We start from the raw sequence: 21,100 nt of genomic DNA, 5'->3' as shown, positions 1-21,100 counted from the left end.
CTGCGGAGTGTTTAACTTTCTTTGGTGTACTGCACCAGTAAATCTCTACAGCCCCACTCATTGCATTGGCTACTGATCTCTGAAGACATTACAGCTGAGCAATTCATTGCAACAGGGTTTCAAGCTAGGACACAAACTGGAAGCAGATGGGTGTGAGCTTTGAAAATTTAGGTGAACCCTCTAAAATTTGCTTCTCACAGGTTGCCTTGTGCCTTTGCAGAAGAGAATCTTAAAGGAACCAGGCTTTCCAGAAGCTATTTTTTATACTTACAGTAACTCCTCACTTAAAGTCATCCAAGTTAACATGGTTTCACATTGTTACGTTGCTGATCAATTAGGGCAGTGGTTCTCAAACTAGGGCTGCTGCTTGTTCAGGGAAAACCCCTGGTGGGCTGGGCCGGTTTGTTTACCTGCCGCGTCCGCAGGTTTGGCTGATCGCGGCTCCCACTGGCCACGGTTTGCTGCTCCAGGCCAACGGGGACTGCAGGAAGCAATGCGGGCAGAGGAAAGTGCTGGCCACCCTTCCTGCAGCCCCCATTGGCCTGGGATGGCGAACTGCTGCCAGTGGGAGCTGCAATCAGCCAAACCTGCGGACGCGGCAGGTAAACAAACCGGCCTGGCCCACTAGGGGCTCTTCCTGAACAAGTGGCGGCCCTAGTTTGAGAACCACGAATTAGGGAACATGCTCATTTAAAGTTGCACAGAGCTCCCTTATAATATCATTTGAAAGCCGCCTGCTTTGTCCACTGCTTGCAGAAAGAACAGCCTGTTGGAGCTGCTCCCAGGAGCTGCCTGCTTGCTGTGCGGGGGGTAGGAATTACATGCATGAGCACAGCCCTGCAAACCCTCACTCATGGGAGCACTCCTATTGATTCCCATGGAGATCACCCACACAGGAAAAGGCTACTCACATGAGTATATCGCACTGGTCTCCCCCTGCTACTAATCAATCAACAGCAATGAATCGTTGCAATAACTGGAGCAATCCAGACGAAACAAAGATCTGCCAGTCCACAGGGAACTGCTCATCTCACTGTAAGATTCTGTTCCTTCACTCATCTTAGTGCCGCTAGCAATTGCTGTCTCCCTTAACTGGTTTTAGTGTCAGCCAGGGTTAGATTTACCAGCCCTTGGGGACAGGCAGCCATTTCAGAGATCAGCTGGAGAAGTGTGCTGTCAGAGACAGAAATGCCAAATTGGGTCCTGGACTTTCTTGAAAATCAGAAATGCCAGTTAGTTGTTCTCAGTGTTACCCATTTCTCCCAGGAGATGTTTCTAACTGGTTAGATGCAGCTGAAGAAGAACAACTTTGATCCCTTTCTTCCTTAAGAGGGTGCCCCCCTCCCTTTTCCCTCAGAAGCAGGTAGTTCCCTGTGTCTGGACATGAACGGGCTTGTACAGGTGTCATTGGGAGCTCTTGTTTTTATGATTCAGGCAGTCATGTCTGACCAGCCAGTGGCAGGAGTTTATGCTGGGAAGTCAGGGAGAGCCCTTCTTCAATCCAATGGGGGCCACATTGATCCCTAATATAACTCCATTCTAATAGGAGCTTGGAAATTCAGTGCACTCCATCAAACTGGTGCTCAATATGCTGTAAATCAAATGAGACGTTTACACCACTCTGTGATTTGTCTCTGGACGCCACGTTGTCCACTACCTCCCTGCCTCCCACCAACAGGCTTCTACTGAGCAGAAACAATTCCCATCAGCTCCATCACTCTAATGTACAGATGATGGGGAAATGCATAGGAAGGCTACATGAACAAAAGGCGTCTCAAGTCTGCTGGGGTCAGAATGCGTATCTATCTGGTAGATTGGATTTCCCGTCTCTGTTTCTAATGAGATTGGTTCACATTGCCACAAAAAGAGGCCATGGCTTAATTTGCCAAGAGGACTTTTCTCATGCCGCCTAGGGAAGCAAAACAATCTTATCGCTTTGGCCAGTTTAAACTGAACCTCCTCCTACCCACCCCTTCCCAATTATAAAGGCAGAATTTGAAACAGAGGAAGTGATTTCCACTTCCTCAGCAAGGAAAAGTCATTGTTGGAGATGTTAATCATTCATCTCCTCATGCATCTGAACAGATCTTTACAACCCTGCTTACCATTTAGCAAGGGTCACCAGTCATGACAAAATAATAATAAATAATAATAATAATAATAATATTAAGCAGCCCATGATAACACAGGACCAATTTGGGGCAAATACATTTTTTCTGCATTTGAAATGTGACAAATTTTTCCTCACACAATTGCCACATTTTGCAATGTGTCTTAAGAAAAAAAATGAAAGTCCAGAGCAGGAGCAAAGGCAAAGTAGAAAAACAGAACAGCAGGAGTTGCACAGAAATGGTTTTGGCCACTTCACACAGTACTGCGGTCAGCGACTGAAGAGTCTTACTTTAAAGGCCCACTGTCAGGTATCGATGGCTGACACAAGACCTATGCTGTCAGGAGTCTCTGCCCGATATAGCGTAGCTAAAACTAGATCATTTTCGCAAATACAGCCTGCCTTCAACTATTCTTTCCTCCACGCCATTCATTCCATCCCAGTTATTTCACTGAACAAGAACCAGTGCTTGTTCTTATTGTTAGTCTAACAATAAACTAAATATGAGCACAGCTTGGGACCCAGACATGTGTGCACCATCATCAACTGGGGATCCACTTCGCTGCTCCATGCTCACTTTCATAAAGGTTTGATCACTTTGATTTTGCATTTGGCTTGAACACACAAACCAGGAAGTAAACGAGCTTTCACAACAGAAACAGCAACTAAACAAAAGACGTATGAAAAGAGAGACGTGCTTCAGAATCAGATCAACCTCTGGAGTTTCTAAGGGGTGATGTGAACAATAAAATCCAGAGAGAAAGAAAATTCAACAATTACCAAATCTTCTAAAATGTAAAGTATTTCATTTGTAATGTAAAGAATTTACCTATAGCTAAGGGGGTTGGCTTGGAAACTTTGAAAAGGCATGTTTCTGACTCTGTGTATTCGTAGTAGGAAAAACAAGGCGACATATAAGAGAGACATCTTCAATAATCCTATCGATCATTTATGAAGGAGCCCAGGAGAGACAGGCTCCTTGTTCTCTATTCCGGTGTCAGGTTCCACCCCAGCCAAGAGCAGCCCGGACAGGGAACGTCCCCGTTCGCACCCAGGCCTGGAGCATGTTCATTCATTAATGCTCATGTACAGTTCTGTCACTTGCTGGGACTGCAAGAGGGTGGACTGTGCTTAGCAAGGATGGAATCTGCAGAGATTTTAGCTGCTAAAATCTAAGAAGTCTCTACTGAGCACATGCAAACTGTGGTTTTTCAGAGGCTCGTAACTGTAGGATTTCTACAGTTTTCATGGGTGTGGCAAAAGGCACCTTGCTGACATAGACCACACCATGCCAAACTTCAAGACGCTGCTCCAAAGCATAGGGCTGGTACAGCATTTCCAAAAAAAAGTTGTCAGAATTTAACATGGGCAAAACAATGTATTTTTCCCTAGCCTTGTCCTTGGAAATGGCTGAACCATTGTGGCTGAAGTTTTCCAGAGAAGTTTAGCCTGAAGCGGGCACCCTACAAGCAAAATTTCAGCCCAAATGGTTAATGTTTGTTAACATAAGCAAGTGAAAACAGGTACTGATACTGGGAAATGCTGGGCAACCCAGCAGCCTCACCAGCCCCACCTATAACAAGCTCATTAGTCCTGTAGAGCAAAGAGAGCATGTAGCATTCTGTTCCTTCTTGTGCAGCCTCAGCAGAATCAATTACTAACTTCCACTTGGTCACATCTGTGAAATCCATTTAAGGCAGGGGTGGGGAATGGCCAGCCCGGGGACCGGATCCAGCCCTTGGCTTCATTTCATCCAGCCCATGGCCAGCCCGGGGACCGGATCCAGCCCTTGGCTTCATTTCATCCAGCCCATGGCAAGTCTCTGCTCCACAGGCAGGAAGCCCCAAGCCTTGGCGCCCCTTCTGCTGCACAGGGCTAGAGCTGCGAGCGCTGGCTCGACAGCATGTCCCTGCCTCCCGGCCTAGTGGCTGCAATCAGGAAAGACCCGAGTGCTGCCCTCGTCCCCAGTGCTGGCTGGGAACCGCAGCCAATGGGAGCTCTGGGGGCAGTGCCTGCAGGCACAGGCAGTGCGAACCACGCAGAGCCGCCTGGCCCCTCCACCTAGGGGACAGACATGTCGCCATTTCCAGGAGGAGTGCAGAGCCAGGGCAGGCAGAGCTTAGGGCAACCTTTCAGAAGTGGTGTGCCAAGTTCACTGTAATTTAAGGTTTCGCCCGCCAGCAATACATGTTAACATTTGTAGAAGGCATCTCTCTCTGTCTATATTATATAAATAAACTATTGTTGTATTTAAAGTAAATAAGGTTTTTAAAATATTTAAGAAGCTTCATTTAAAATAAAATTAAAATGTAGATCTTATCAATTTAGTGTGATCCTTGCCTGGGATCCTTGCCTGGGGTTCCCGCCGCTGGCTCTGCTCCTCCCGCTGCCGGTCTGGGGTTCCATTCACTCAGCTGGCAGCAGGCTGAGCGGGGCCGGTGGCAGGTTGAGCGGGGCCGGTGGCAGGCTGAGCGGCTCAGTCTGCTGCCAGTCTGGGATTCCGACTTCCCGCCCTTTGCCAGTCGGGGTCCCAGCCGCCAGCTCCGCTCAGCCTCCTGCCAGCCTGGGTGAGCAGAACGTCAGGCTGGTAGTGGGCTGAGGGGGGCCAGTGGATGGGAACCCGGCTGGCAGGAGCTGGCGGACGGAACCCCAGACCGGCAGCGGCTGAGCGGTGCCAGAGGCCAGGACCTCAGACAGGTAGCAGACTGAGCTGCTCAGCCCGCTGCCGGTCTGAAGTCTCAGCCACTGGCCCCGCTCAGCCCACTGCCAGCTGAGTGAATGGAACCCCAGACCGGCAGCAGGATGAGCAGGGCTGGTGGCTGGAACCCCAGACAAGGATTCCAGGCCCTGCTCAGCCCACTGCCGGTCTGGGGTTCCATCCGCCAGCTCCTGCCAGCCGAGATCCCGGCTGCCGACCCCCGTCAGCCCACTACCAGCCTGGGGTTCTGCTCATCCAGGCTGGCAGGAGGCTGAGCGGGGCTGGCAGCCAGAACCCCAGACCAGCAGCAGGCTCAGTGCTGCCGGCACCCTGCTGAGCAGTGGCTCAGTCCACTCAGGGAAAGAGGGAGGGACTGGGCGGGAAGAGGTGGGGCAGGTTGAGGCCTCGGAGGGAAGGGGTGGAGTGGGGGTGAGGCCTGGAGCAGAGCCAGGGGTCGAGTACCTCCCGGCCATTTGAAAAGTCAGCGCCTGTGCTGTGCACATGCGCTGCTGCCCCGGTCTAGGCATCCGGACGCCTAAGCCACAAGCAGTGCACAAATTGGGGAAAATAGGTGTCCCTCTGCCTAACTCATCTGGAGGGTCCAATCCAACAAACGTGCTCAGAGCTCACCTACCTGATTGGGCCCCACAGGAGCGCTCATACAAAACGGAGGAGCTCCCTCCTAACTTTTAGCCTAATTGTTTGGGTAAGCACCCGGAATGTGGGAAACTCCCAGTTCAAGCTGTCCCTCTGCCTGAGCAAGGATTGGAACAACGATCTGTCACCTCGCAGCTGCATGCCCAAACCATTGGGCTACGGGATAGTCTCATTCACCTCTGTTGAAGCCATTTCACTGTGGATAAATTAAAAAAAGTCTTTGGGCCAGAGAAAACACACACGAGCTGGAGAATGACTCTGTGGCCTGCTGGTTAGCACACTCACCAGGATGTGGGAGACATAGGAGCCAGCCCCTGCTCCACTGACTCTCAGCATCCACACATGATGAGACATGAGACTCTATACTAAGCAGCTGTCCAGGCCTTCTGCTGGTATTCGCTGCAATTGCCCTTATAACCAGATTCAGTGTCTGCTCTAACACAAGATGCAGCACAGCCTGATGAGATGAGCCATTTTCAAATCTTTCCTCACACTTTGCTCAGAATCCAGTTTGTCTGAGACTGATCTGTGCTCCCCTCCCTCCTCAACTTTACCATTCATAGCAGAGCACATAAATATGTGCCCTTCAAAAACTGTTAAGACCAATACTCTACCCCACTTACTCCCTGCCATGCCACATGTGCATCCAGTATTTTAAGGATACTCCTAAATCAGGACAGCCCAGAGTTTAGCAGCATGCAGGGAATGCAACAGATTATAGGTACCAGGTTACAACACTCCATCTTGATCAACACTAGAGTCAAAATGGAGCAATAAAGGATGCCACTTGTAGTCTGTGTGGTCCACATCCTGTGCCAAAGAAGAGGGCACCCACTGGCTGAATTTATGGGTACTAGATGCATTTGAGGTGTCCTGTCCTAGTTATAATTCTATTGTGTAAATGACTCAGAGCTGCCAAACCATTGCTGTATCTCCCTGACATGAAGAAACACGCCTTAGGTCTAATGCAACCAAGCATTAAGCACCGGCTGGAAGAGCAGAAGTACAGATTTTAATTACTATGAATGTGAGCTCATCCTCATGAGCTGAAACAGGCATGCTCAGATCAGTCTGACATCCGAATCAGAGCTGAGAGACAGCACACAGTCTTTCCTGAGGCAGAAGCAGCAGCTAAAGAGTAGGGGCGGGGGAGTTTAAATCTCCAATCTTTTGTTTCAAGAATACTTAGAACAATGCAGAATTGTTACTCCTTTATCAAATTTCATCAGCAAGAGGAGGAACTGAAACCAAATTCAGTGCTTATTCATACCTTGAAAAACACCAGGAAAGTCAATGGAGTTCCTGCACCAGCATAAGTCACTGCAGAATTTGGCCCTGCTTGTCCACTGAGGAATGGAATGGTGCTCAGCTCACAACCAACCACAGTTCTTCATTAATGAAAGCTACAATTAGGAGTTAGGCCTATTGGAACTAGTAATGATGAGTACATGAGTAATATTGTGTAAATTGTAAGTCTCATCCAACTTCCTTTGACATGTGGGTTCCTATATGCATACACACATTTTAATGCACAACAAAGTGGATGGAGCTTGAGAAGTTCTCATATATCTAGGCAAGAGGAAATGAGGATGATATTAGAAACCAGATAAATTTTTCAGACTTGGTTGCCTAATGATGGGCACCTAAATCACTGGTTAAGCATCTAAATTAGAAAATGGCCTGATTTTGAACTCTGAACATCCCATTAAAATCAGGCCACAATTATTAAAGTACCTACATATGTATTTAGGTGCCTAACTTTAGACAATCAAGTTTGAAAATGATGGGCCATATTTTTTCCTCTAAAATGTAGCGCCCTCTATTCAAAATGAATTTATAAACCCAAGTTTACTTTTCCACTGTTTATACTTATTTATTTTTTGCATTATATATGGACAATGAAAAGAGAGAATTAGTTTCACTTTTGTTTACAGTCACATTCTAGTCAATTTCACTTGCAGACTCTCCCCTATTAATGAAACATTGCCATGTTTGGGTTGCAAACACTGCAGGAGGATGCCAGCTCAGAGGGATTTTTGTTTTTTTCAAACTGTTTCTATAGGATTCTTTTTAATTCACTGAAGTTCTGTTGAATGTAGGTTGTATGAAACTTGTTTTCATGAGTCTTTAATCTGGGGCTAAAGTTCACCTGACCCTGTCATTTGAATAACTGCATAAACATTTTTTTATTAATTCATTGGCGTCTGAACCTTTAGCACAATACAAAAGGCAGGAAACTTACTTAAGCGTCATTTTCCTGCAACAGATTGTGTTTGAAAAGGGAGCAGTTGCAAATCGGCTCTCTTGACAACTTATCTATGCAGTTAAAAATAACTAAGTGGACTTTTTTTAAAAAAGAGAAATGTTTCCCTCGTCTAAAGCACAGTTTTGTCGGCAGCCCAGTTCTATTCAGTAAAGAAATATTTATGTAGAGTCTATTTAAACTCTACAACTCATTGCACATGAGTTTGGACCCTCAGGGTTCTTCCGTTACAACTGACAACATCCACCATGCCTAAAGTAGTGCAGGGAGCTGCATTCCTTCCACTGCTTTAGGTGTCAGGGATGTCATCAACTGTAGCCAGAGAGACAGAAACATGTCAGCCCCAGCTCAGGTCTTGGCACGTAGAGTCTTTCAGTTCAACTTCAGATATTACACTCTAACTCGCCCCCTTCCCACTCACACACTTTAATTTCCATGTGCAAATCTAGTGCATGTGGTCAGAGCTCTGGAGTGTAAAGTTCTCCATTTAGTCACAAAACAGGCTCAGGAAGGGCAACAACAGTTCAGTTTTCTCCCGTGCCTCAAACATGACTTGGCGGAATCACCTCGGGGGTCTTGTCCACACTAATAAAACCTGTATGCTAGTTTCGAACAGCGGTGCTAGTGCAGGGCTCAGGTGCTTCTGCCTCCAGGGCACAAGATTAGCACAAAAAATTCCATAAGCTAAGTCAGGCCTCACTGACTCCTGTGCAGCCACATTGCATCTTATCAATTTGCACAGGTGAGACTGGATTGTAATGTAGTAAACAATTCTGTTGCTAATGCACGGGAAGGAACAGAAGGCGGCTGACGCTCTCATAGCTGTGCTGGAGCAATGGCCCCAGCTTGGCTGACACCAGGGACATAGCAAAAAGCATGAGTCTCTCTGCAGCTTGAGGTAAAGAGCCAGGTTTCTCAAGCTGAGCTTTATCATAGACCCAGACCAGAGGTTCTCAAACCGTGGTCCAGCTCTATTCAGGTGGTCTGCGGATAGTTCCCTCTAAGGTGCATGCCTGGATGGCCGCACATAACAAAATGAAGAGTAACCCACCTAATTAGTGGAGCCGCGCAGGCATGGCTCCACTAATTAGGTGCCTGGACCCTGGAGAAGATACACATGTAAGGTGAGGTTCTGGCCTTGGGGGGGCGGGGGGAATAAAGCATAAGGCGAATTTGGAACATGCAGGGCTGCAGTGGCCAGAGAAAGAGGTGACTTTCCCCTGTTCCGGGGTTGCGGCTGCCAGGGAGAGACAGCTGGGCTGTTGCGGCAGGGGGAGAGAGGACAGATGCATCCCATTAGAAAGGTAACACTACTGATATTAAAATATGAGTTGTATGCTTTTATTTGTAGAACAAAAAACACTTTAATTATTATTAAGGGTTTTTTTTATATAGCACTTTTATACAAAGCGCTTTACAATAGTTAGCTAATGGTACAAACAACATTTGGAAAGATCGTTTAAGTGGTCCACCAAGACCCTCAGCAATTTTCAAGTGGTCCACAGAAAAAAAGAGTTTGAGAACGACTGACCCAGACAAACTGTGGATCAGGCACAGAGGAGGACACAAAACACACCGACCAGTAAGCCCCACAGGCTCAAATTACTTTTGTCACTACAGTTAGTGTATTCAAAGACATATCTCCTACGGCTGTGTATAGGGCCTGCTCTTGATTTTTTGCTGCCCCGAAGCAAAGGTGCCACCCTCAAAGGGCCAAAATGCTGCCCCTTCAGAAGTGCTGCCCCAAGCACATGCTTGGGACACTGGTGCCTAGAGCCAGCCTTGGCTGTGTCCGCTGGTTCCCTAGACGCCTTCGAGTAGCAGTGGACGCTGTCTGGGGTTCTCAGCTTGGTGTCTCCTTCTGAATCTCTGATTTTGACCCTCTGACCCTCACTCCTATCCCTGTTTTCTCATTAATTGTCCCCCGGAATTGGTTGGAGTCTGGGTCTGGTAGCTCCTCCCCTTGGGCTGGGGTGAGGAGCCTTTGGCTGTGAGCAGGCAGATTCCCAATAGGTTCTAGCTGCCTGAACTCTCTCACACCTCCCTCCCTTACCTGACGGCCAGGTTTCTCTTTCCCCACACGCTCCCTTCTTAGGAGAATGCACTGGAGTCTTTGTGTTCACACTTGCCCCCGGGGTGGTTATCCAAATTCCACCCAAGGAAGTTGCATTTTTTGGGTGAGGAACACCCCCTTAATTCCGTTTCTGCCCATATGTCTTCACACCAAGGGTAACCCGATGGGCACTCACCTTGCTTTTTCCCCTTTGCCCAGAGCCTGCTGTTGTCCCCCATTTTCCTCCTCAAGTAGAGACTCTGGGTGGGGTTCCTACTCCCACCGTTCTGGTGGCGAGGGTCCCTGTCAGACTTCTATCAACAACCTAGGTGTACTCTTCTCTCCTACCGCTTGTTCTGGGCTACCTTTTCCTTCCCTCCCCTTCCCTGGGGAGGTCCTATTTTTGCTCCTTAGTCTAGAGTTTTCTGATTTTTCTGTTTCAAGCCCCTTTTCCTCATTCCCTGTTGGCACTGCTTTTTGTCACAGGGGACCCTGAGGCCCCACCTTTCCCTTTTAAGGGAAGGGACTCCAGTCTGTTCCCACCATGACTGGATGAGGTAGCTTATCAATTACCCTGCCCACTCCCATTTGAACTTTCCCTTCATCTCTAGGGGGAATCTCAGCCACTGCGTAGTCTCCTTTTCCCATTGATACACTCCAACTCTAAGCTTCCACCTGGCAACATCCATAAGAACATAAGAACAGACATACTGGGTCAGACCAAAGGTCCATCTAGCCCAGTATCCTGTCTACCAACAGTGGCCAATGCCAAGTGCCCCAAAAGGAATGAACAGAACAGGTAATCAGCAAGTGATCCGTCCCGTCATCCATTCCCAGCTTCTGGCAAACACAGGCTAGGGACACCATCCCTGCCCATCCTAGCTATTAGCTACTAATTGACCTATCCTCCATGAATTTATCTAGTTCTTTTTTGAATTCTATTATAGTCTTGGCCTTCACAACATCCTCTTGCAAGGAGTTCCACAGGTTGACTGTGTGTTGTGTGAAAAAAATACTTCCCTTTGTTTTAAACCTGCTGCCTATTAATTTCATTTGGTGGCCTCTAGTTCTTGTGTTATAAGAAGGAGTAAATAATACCTCCTTATTTACTTTATCTACACCAGTCATGATTTTATAGACCTCTAACATATCCCCCCTTAGTTGTCTCTTTTCCAAGCTGAAAAGTCCCAGTCGTATTAATCTCTCCACTTACAGCAATCATTCCATACCCCTAATCATTTTTGCTGCCCTTTTCTGAACCTTTTCCAAGTCCTGGCTGGGATGATTTAGTTGGGGATTGGTCCTGCTTTGAGCAGGGGGTTGGACTAGATGACCTCCTGAGGTCCCTTCCAACCCTGATATTCTATGATCTTTTTTGAGATGGGGCGACCACATCTGCATGCCGTATACAAGATGTGGGCATACCATGGATTTATATAGAGCCAATATGATCTTTTCGATCTTATTATCTATCCCTTTACTAATGATTCCCAACATTCTGTTAGCTTTTTCCACTGCTGCTGCACACTGAGTGGATGCTTTCAGAGAACTATCCACAACGACTCCAAGATCTCTTTCTTGAGTGCTAACAGGTCTTTATCAAATCCCTTTGAGTCCAGTGAGCGTCCCGAGGCAGTGTCCACCAATCCCCCTGCTGCCTCCCGGCCACCTCTACAGGAATGGTTAGCAGTCCCTTTTTTTTTCCCTGTCTCCAATAGTCACAGTCCACCCTCATTCCATTACCACGCAGTCCCACTTTATAAGCCTCAGTCACTCAAACTGATAACAAACCACTCCCTGGATCCCAGAAGGAGTTCTCATCTCCTCCTTTTTTTTTTCAGTCATCCTTGGTGTGGCAAAGTCACCCCACTTCTCTCCTGACTCTGTTCCTTGAAACAGCCAGACCTCTCTCTGGGAAAGTCCACTTCCCCAAACCCTTCTGAGAGTTTGATCGCTGCCTGTGGCCCCAGATGCAGGTATTTAGAGAGAGGCTCTGGAGAAATTGTTGCAGTATTATTATTTCAGTCTACATTTCACACACCCCCACATACCTCATCACTACACTATCTCAGCACCTCACAATCTTTATAGTATTTATCTTCATACACTCCTGTGAAGTAGGGAACTGCTATTATCTTCAGCGTAATGATGAGAAACTGAGGCACAGAGAGACTAAATGATTTGCCCAAAATCATACAGGAAGTCTGTGGCCAATCAGAATTTGAATTGAGGTCTCCGACAGTCCAGACTGTTTCTAAACAGCAAAAAAATTAAAGCAACAATTTAAACAAATAACACCTCCATGTGCAGTCAGTCACTTTTCCGGCATCTCATCACTATCACAGCTGAGCACTACCCACAGTAAAATCAATAGCAACTTTGACCATTGACTTCTAAAGAAGAGAACCCCTCAACTATGTATTGGACCATGTACTGCTACCAACAATTCTCCCTTCACTCACAAATTAAGGGTCTGCATTTTGGGAGCAGAACGAATGTTTTCTCCTGTGGCACCATGATCTCCCAAACAGTCTTTGTGCTCAGCATATCTTATCTCAGTTTAAGAGTGGCTTTGAATCCGTTTAGCTGATTCATAGATTCTAAGACCAGAAGGGATCATTGTGATCATCTAGTCTGACACCCTGTATAACATAGGCCATGGAACTGCCCCAAAATAATTCCTAGGGTAGATCTTCTAGAAAAAATATCCAATCTTGATTTTAAAATGGTCAGTGATGGAGAATCCACCATAACCCTTGGTAAACTGTTCCAATGGTTAACTACTCTTGCTGTCAAAAATGTATGTCTTTATTTCCAATCTGAAGTGGGTTTGTAGTAGACTTAAGCTAACCTGATTTCAGACCTTCAGACCAATTTAAGTGTTCATGCTGAGGGGGTTACAGCAATTTAGTTAAATTGGTTTAGATTAAATCAGTGCACAAACCATACGTCGGCGTGGCCCCTCTGCTGTAGCTCAAATAGAAGTTATGGGTTTGATGCAGGAAACACTGGGTGAAATCCTATACAGGAGGTCAGACCAGATTATCAGAATAGTCCCTTCTAGCTTTAAAATCCATTAAGCCCGCACAAGGCCCACAGCACCAGAAGCCCAGTGAGGCTCGTTTGGCCAAACAGTGTGGAAGGGGACAAACTGGGTTTTAAGAGAAAGTCCTTCAGCCCCTGTAGAGACCTAGGTTAGAGCACTGAGGGGGGCTGGGGGTAAGAAGGAAGGCAAGGGGCTTAGCTGGTTTTGTCTGAGGTTGTTAGGATATGGTTGTTTGCCCATTGTAGCGAAGGCCAGAAGTACAAACTCTCCTCACCAAATTACACAGCTGTGTTAGAGCCATTGAGAACAAAACGCCGTCCACCTTTCCCTTGTGTTAACACACGGCTTCCGTTCACTGCCCAGTTTTCAACACACTTGGACAATAGGCCTCCCCCTGACTTGACTGAACTCATTCACATCTCCAAGCCCAATATCTAAGTCTACTTAAATGCCATTCAGAAGCTGTTAGCCTGTCAATTTCTGTGATCATTTGGTGAATGGACTTGTCAAACAAATTGCCATTATTACGGGATGATTAAATGCAAGCAGGGAGAAGGGGCTGTTCTCCTGCCACAGCTAGGCCCCTACCCCAGTCAGCTCAGACAAACACAACGAGCCAATTAGCAGGTAAGTGACAAAGACAGCTCACATTTTAAGCCAGCCCTGCGTAAACAAAAAACACTCTAGTGGCATTTAAACGCAGAGAAAGGTCTTCAAGGACATTCACAAAAGCTGCAAAGCAGTTAGCCAGCACCAGGATCCAGGCAAGGCATTATAAGAAAACATTTCTATGTGGGGACATCAGATTGGGGCCCCATTGTGCTTGGTGCGCGCTGTAGAGCCATAATCAATTAAAGTCCCTGCCCCAGAGAACTGATTTGACCGATACAGGTGTGATGGCCAACAGCAGGATTAAACCAGGGACCTCCAGAGCTAAAACCATCAGCTGCTACAGTTTGAGCTAAAGAGCTCTGGAGCTGGGGGCTGTGACAGACTTGTGTCCTTGGTGGAGGACCTGTAACATACCCACACCAGTGGGGTACATAGACCGCAGCTCTTGGCAAAGCTTTCAGCTGTTGCATTTTAAGGCAGCACTAAAAGCCACATTTGGTCCCATTCTCCTCTGTCCAGCACCATGAGTAAGTGAGGTGCAGGACAGTGCACAGAACTGACAACGCTGCATGCCCTGAGGAACCTGCATGTTAAGGCCTGGTCTTCCCAGTTTCAGCGCGCACACACACACACACACACACACACACACACACACACACACACACACACACACACACACACACACACACACACACACACACACACACACCCCCATAACTGCAGTGGTATAACCCCCAAACAGGCACGGTAAACAACAAGAAGGCCTGATTTACAACCTGCAGCTTATCCCACTTCCAAGCTCTGTCAGCACAAGCAAAGCTGCTATTTGTCTGCACTAGAGGCTTTTGTCAGTGCAGCTGCACGGATGGCTGAAACTGAGGCAAATCCCCAGTGCGGAGAAGGCACAAGGCACTCTGACGGGTGCAGATACGAGTGATACACACAGATGGCAGGATACACTAGGAAATCCACAGGTGAAGATGACTTGAAGGCTGCCTCCCCAGCTGATTTAGGCCTGCAATGAGCTGCACTCTAGCCAACTCAGATCCACATCGACTTCAATGGAGCTGCACCTGGGTTCACACACAGAGGATCATGGCCTGGAACGATGGCTTGACTTGGCCCTGAAGAGGTTACTTTCTTCTCCACAAATCCCACTGACACCAATAGGATTTAATTTAGAACATTGTGAGCTCATTCCCTAAGCCTCAGGGTGAATTCACAGCAGGAATTTGTACAGCACCTAGCACAGTGGGGCCGGGCTGCTAATGGGTACCTCCAGGTGCTACTGTAAATGTCCAACAAGTCAGCTTATACACAAGTCCAAAGGGCAGAGATTTGTTTTGTTTTGACAGCAATACTCATTGCAAGGATGGAAGACTGAGCTTGATAAGTTTATGGAGGGGATGGTATGATGAGACTGCCTAGCTGCAAGGAACTAGGTGGGGAGGGCTTTGAGTTACTACCGTGAATTCTTTCCCCAGTTCGAGCATGTGGGCAAGACCCACCAGCCAAGGGTACAACTGATCGCCATATTTGGGGATGGGAAGGAATTTTTCCCCAGGTCAGATTGGCAGAGACTCTGGGGGGGTTTCGCCTTCCTCTGCAGCATGAGGCACGGGTCACTTGTAGGTTTAAACTAGAGTAAATGGTGGATTCTCTGACCTGACATCTTGAAATCATGATATTAGGGCTTCAGTAACTCCGACAGAGGTTAGGGATCTATTACAGGAGTGGGTGGGTGAGGTTCTGTGGCCTGCGATGTGCAAGAGGTCAGACTAGAAGATCACAGTGGACTCTTATGGCCTTAAAGTCTATGAGTCTAAAACAAATAAGTTTTTAGAAAAGCAAGAATCAACAAGAAAGTGTGCACAGGGATTTCATCTGGCTGTGTATTAATCCTATGGGTCTTGGGGTTAATGCACAGAGATCCAGGAGATCAGCATTCTAGTCCTGGCTTTGCTACAGACTTCAGATGCGACTTTGGACCCCAAAATCTTTGTACCTCAGTTACCCCATTTGTTAAATGAGGGTAATACTCCTCTACCTCTCAGGGTTCATTAATGTTTATAAAACCCTTTGAGGTCCCTAGCTGGGATGGGCTCCAGAAGTGCAAAGTATTTGGATTATATATGAAGACTAAAGATGATACAACATGCAGATAAGAAAAGCTACTACTGCTACCACTTGGATATTTGTTCATAGTTCTTTTCTTTTTGGAAGAGGATGGAGACACGCGACCGTCAATAAAGGCTTCAATGCACGAATGCTAAAGCATGGAGAGTTTGGTTCCCTAATGACCATCTAGAACCACAGGGTCCTCAGCATTAGATCCACTGAAGAGAAGCATGATGTGGCAAATCACATAATGTAGTGCAAACACTAAGATCAGTCAAGGCAGCGGCTCATGCCTTATTAGCAGAATGCCCGGTTACACACACACAGTTTTCTAAAGAACTATAACAAAAACCTTCAAAACTCTTCACATAGTTCAAATACTTCACATAAAAAGGAATTTTTTACTCTTACATCTCAGATTACAAGAGCCCCTAACGTGATAGATGCTTAATTTGTTCCCCCCGCCCTCTTTTTTCCTTTTTGGACAGTCAAGCTGCTCTGGCGGTGGGGATCCAGTGGAAATCTGAGGCAGCATGCTCTAGGGTAGGGTGCTGCCCTGGGAGTCAAGAGACCAGTGTTCTATTCCCAGCTCTGCCACCAATATGCTCACATGAGCTAGAGCAAGTCATTCAATCTCTGTGGGCCTCTGCTTCCCTTCCCATAGTCTATCTATTTATATTTCTCTGCAGGCAGGAACTATCAGTCACCATACAGCTCCTAGCACAATGGGGCCCTTGGTCTCAGTCATGCGCCGGGGAGCTGAGAGCCATTGAACCCTATATATAATGGAAACCACTTCAAGCCAGAGGCCACAGCAGCACCTCCAGAACCTCTAGTTCCAACACCTATGATCCGGGCCTTTAATCCCTACAGCAATACTTTCAGTGCTAATGCAGACCAAGTTCTGCCATGGTGTGTTTTGCCTGTGTAGGGACTACAGATTTGGATCCTCAATAACCATTTTTCCTTGAAGCAGCACTACCTTGTGAGCGCCTGCTTTCCCAGTGGGGGATGCTGCTCTACACACACACACACACACACACACACAAGGAGACCTGCATCTGAATCCCCTTCCTGCTCTCACCTTCCCCAAAAGGCTAGCAGTTGGAATTGCTATAGAAGCCCCTGGTGGGAAAGGGAGGGTGTGTGCCAATCCCTCCTGGTGCTCAGCAGTAACAGTGATAGATCATAAAGGAGCATTAATGGGCTCAAATGTGAATCAGTTCAGCCCTCCCCAGTCAGGACAAAGGTGGCTACAACATAGGTTTTCAAAGGGTGAGGGCAGAGCCGACATTAGGCATAAGCAGACTAAGCAATTACTTAGGGCCCCGAGCAGCTCAAGGGGGCCCCCTGTTCATTTTCTATTATAAGAACTTGTGTGTTTTAGTATTGCGGGGGTGGGAGGGTGTTAGCCATTGGGGGGTTAGCCATTGGGGGGTGTTTTGGGCCCCCAATGGCTAACGCTGGCTCAGGGTGATGGCTGTAAGCAGGAGATAATGGAGAGAGAAATAGAATAAAAAGCCATTGATCCCATGGGAGCCACTGTGACCATGTTGGACTGCCACTTAGGGATACATCCCTTGTCCCTACAGCTGGCAAAATTCAGCCAGGGACCTTGGCACGGCGAGGGGGAGAACCTGGAGCTGGCTGTCCTGCTTTCCCAGTGACCTTTGCCTCCTAAGACCCAGGGCAGCCCTTTACGGCCCCACCAGAGAGGGGTCTCTGTGCTCTGCTCTCCCAGCCATGGCAACCGTGGTCAAATAGCAAGAGACCAAACATACATTCAGATCCCTTAGCAAATGATCTACGTATCTGATTTGCCTTAATAATAAATAATAATAATTATAATACAAGAGCAACTGCAGCAGAGATGGGGAGTCCACCTGTGCATGTTTTCTTACTGTGCAAGAATGAGCATTTTATAGCAGTTGTGAGGCAGTGTCCCTCCCTCTATGGAGATATATCACCAAAGTTTGGGACAAATGTGGTGCATAAACTGCGCTGTCCCATCAAGGATGGTGACAATATGATAAAAGTGTTATTAGTATTTATCTTTGTAAACATAATTGCAGATGGGAAGGTAGGTAAGTGCTAGGTAGTGTTAGGAGGAATATCGCAGTTTTATCTAGTACCTTTCATTCTGAGGATACCAAAACACTTAACACACAAAGCAGTATTATGGTAGCACCCATCAAGTGGTAGGCTCTATCCATAGCTAGAGTGAGACATGTTCCCAGTTCCATACACCGCAGTGTGAGAAAACAAGCGACAAAGGCCCCCCAAGTCAACATTTCAATACAGCATCCAACCAACCTGCAGCGCAGCAAGTGGGTAAGAGAAAGGAGACTTTGGACAAGGGCAACGTCAGGTGCCAGGGACCTCACTGGAAACTTCCACAATCATTAGATTTCACAGAAATGCCAAAGCACAGAGTTTCCTTGGTGGGATTTGAATCTGTGGTTAAAAGAAAGCTAGGTATTGCCAAGTTAGTGCTTAGACCACTGATCTATCCCCTCCTTTTTAATTGAGCACAGTTTAGTTTTAAATTCAGTGGTACCCCATAAGACATGATTTTGCTACCACTGACTTTTTTATGCCCACTTTTAAAGTGGTAGCATCCTTCTAAGCCAGCATCCCCACATACTATTGAATTGGTTCTCTTTTTCTGGTTGGGCTGCTAACATGGACTTTGTGCCTACCCTTACTGCTGGCCTAACTGACATTTATGCTAGTGCCTTAAGATCACAATGTACATCATTATGCTCTTGCCAGTAAGGCTGGCTGTGATATAAAGTGGGATCAGTACTTTCTGCACAGGAACTGAAATGTAAAAGGCAATTTCAACTGTTGTTCCTAAGTAGCCCACGCCACACACATCCACTGTACACCAGCTTGCTTTGAATGATGGCTACAGAGAAAGCTTAGCGCTAAAGAAACTTTAAAGGGAACAAACTACTATAAATTGGAAGTGCCTCAGCTCTTTCCATTCACAGGCAGATCTGCTTTGAAAGGCAGTCACAGAATTGATCTGCCCCCAAAAGAGTTTGAATCACAGGCAGGTCAGCCCCTTCAATACACTTTAAGACTTAAAACCCACCATATTCTAGTCCCCAACTGAAACTCCACAATAAACAAACACAAATCCCTCTGCAACATGCAAATACATTGGCTCCCAGCACCAAGTTGTAATGTTGTGAGTATTGAAACTGCAATCGTGTACTTCAGTCTAAATCTTTTGATGACACAGTTCTCACTAATGACATTTTTCCACCAACAAACTATAATAGGCAGCTCTCCTCCACTAAAAAGTTTTAAAACAATCTTTATAAAGAGCATCCTGAACTCTTCTTAGCTCTAAGATATACAGAAGTGCATTCAGAATTCCATCAGATATCCTGGAGTCAATATTGCCCCATCACTAATGACTGACTGATTACTCCTAATCTCATGCAAAATTAGATCTACATTATTGTTTTATAGGCTGGAGTTGCTTTCACACATCTCACAACCACAAGGAAGAGCAGCAGACATCTAACTTTAATGTGACTATTACAGCTGTATAGAATAGTGATAAAACATCTAGCATCTTTAAAGTAAAGTACATGTAACTACTGTGAAAGTTTCACGATATATGCTGTGAAAAAAAGGGAAACTGATAAAGATGTCTTTGGAAGTGAGTACCGATAATTTCTGAGCATTGTAAAAGTAAACATAGGGTCAGATTCCAACCCATTTACTCACAGCTAGTAGTATCTTACTCTCTTAGTATTCCTACTGACTGCAATGAATTATTTGCTTATTAAAAGGTACTATTTAACATGAGTAGAGATGTCAGAATCTAGTCCATAATAAAATATCTTGATCCTACTATATTAGTTTTAACTTGTGTCCAGAAACTACCCAGCCCTGTAACCTAACCCTGTTCCACCCTCACACGTACATATTTCCATCCAACACCACAAACTTAGGAAAGTTTACATAATTCCCTTCCCCTCATTTCCCGAAGTTATTCAGAAACATCTCTGTTGAAATATTTTAGCTGGGGTTGCTAAGAAAGTTTTCTAAATAATTGAAATCCTCTTAATGAAGATCAGCTTCATCATATTTTAAAAGAATTAAAAATTGCTCTCACTATAACTATTTCAGACCTGCTTGTATCCACTTTCTTGGGTTGTTCTTGAAGAATATTTATTACCAATTCTCACTTATAGCCAATACAGTTCAAAGGATTAGCGCTTCACTCCTACCTGAGAAGTCTGAGGAAGCCTTAGCAAAGTTGCTGAGAGCTGTCAAGCACATTACTCCTAAGAGAAAGGTAGAAGTGGGAGACACATCTGGGCAGTTCATGCTTAAAATATCCTCAACTGCTTGTTTTCTTCCAGGGAAAAGAAAAAAAATCTCTTTCTCCACCCAGCCTGATACTCCTCATTGCAGAGAGATCACTACTATTCCCCTGGCTTGTGAATGATCACAGCAACCAGCCAGGAAGCAAAAGCACTCACTGAACACACATGCCGGGAGTGAGTGAATGGATCCCAGAGTGAGTGAAACTGACGAATAAGACAAACCTACCTCGGCCTTGGCGGCATTCCCAGGGTCCTAAAGCCCCCCTTTTCAAACGCCTCAGGAGACCCAGAGCACAAAGTTTGCTCCAATCCCCTGCTAGTGGCATTGGAACAATTTCTGTAGTGGGGGAGGGGGTGCTGAGAACCATTGAACAAAACTGTAAGCCCTGTATATGATGGAGACCACTTCAAGCTACAGGGTGCAGGAGCACCCCTAGTTCCAGCATCCCTGGCCACTGCTATGCAGATACTTAGACAGCAAGAAGCCACACTAGGTAGGAATAGTTAGGTAAGAATGAGCAGCTGAGAAGTTTATTTTGCATTAAATACCCAACGTGATTCTGGAAAAACCCAGCTGATTTTACTGTATAGTTTGAAATCTTCTCCCTCACATACACAGAACCATGGCATGAGTTTTCTAACTTGGGAGAGTTTAAATCCATATTGGCACATCTAAGTAAGTAGTCTGATTTTCAGAGGCACTGAGCACTCCTCCCCTCCAAAAGAATCCATCCGTTCCATACTATTCCTCACCCCCTGAAAACCCAACAGGACTGTGACTCAGGGCAACAGCAACAGCCTCCTCTTCTTGCACCGCTGGAGCTGTTGATGTGGTTTCGAGGTGGTGCATATTCCCTTGTTCAGGCTACAGTTGCTGGTTCAGATGCAAGACAGTAGCAATATCAGCTGCCTTAGCCTCAGCAACGTGTGACCTACACAACCGATGCTGCTAAGCCCAGACTCAAAAAAGAGCAGAGAATTTTAAAAAGGCAGTCAGCTTTGGCATTTTTTGGTGCTTACAAATCATTTTTTTTGCCAATCTCTTCACACTCTCAAACACAGCAGGTTCCACAGTGCAGAAAGCCAGCCTTAGGACTGGGGGTGGGGAGTTGGCTAGTGAGATGATGCTCAGGGGTACACCCAAACCCCACAGACTCAACTGATTTAAGAAGTCTGTGTGAGCATGCAGGGACCACC

The 21,100-nt window shown here is 46.4% G+C and overlaps 2 protein-coding genes across 2 annotated transcripts in view; both read right to left on the bottom strand.

The window, feature by feature from the left end:
- EVA1A (eva-1 homolog A, regulator of programmed cell death) overlaps window positions 1–19,837 on the bottom strand; it is a 345,582-nt gene extending 325,745 nt beyond the window's left edge. Inside the window, exon 1 of the mRNA XM_050950914.1 lies at window positions 19,805–19,837. The gene's annotated coding sequence lies outside the window, so the exon portion shown is untranslated. The remainder of the gene's footprint in view (window positions 1–19,804) is intronic.
- The window catches only part of LOC127049726 (uncharacterized), a 202,186-nt gene that overhangs the window by 59,460 nt on the left and 121,626 nt on the right, over window positions 1–21,100 (bottom strand). The gene's annotated exons all lie outside the window — the stretch shown is intronic.

Source organism: Gopherus flavomarginatus, chromosome 4 (assembly GCF_025201925.1).
Source record: "Gopherus flavomarginatus isolate rGopFla2 chromosome 4, rGopFla2.mat.asm, whole genome shotgun sequence".
Classification (NCBI taxonomy): domain Eukaryota; kingdom Metazoa; phylum Chordata; order Testudines; family Testudinidae; genus Gopherus; species Gopherus flavomarginatus.
This window is presented reverse-complemented; position numbering and strand designations above follow the sequence as displayed.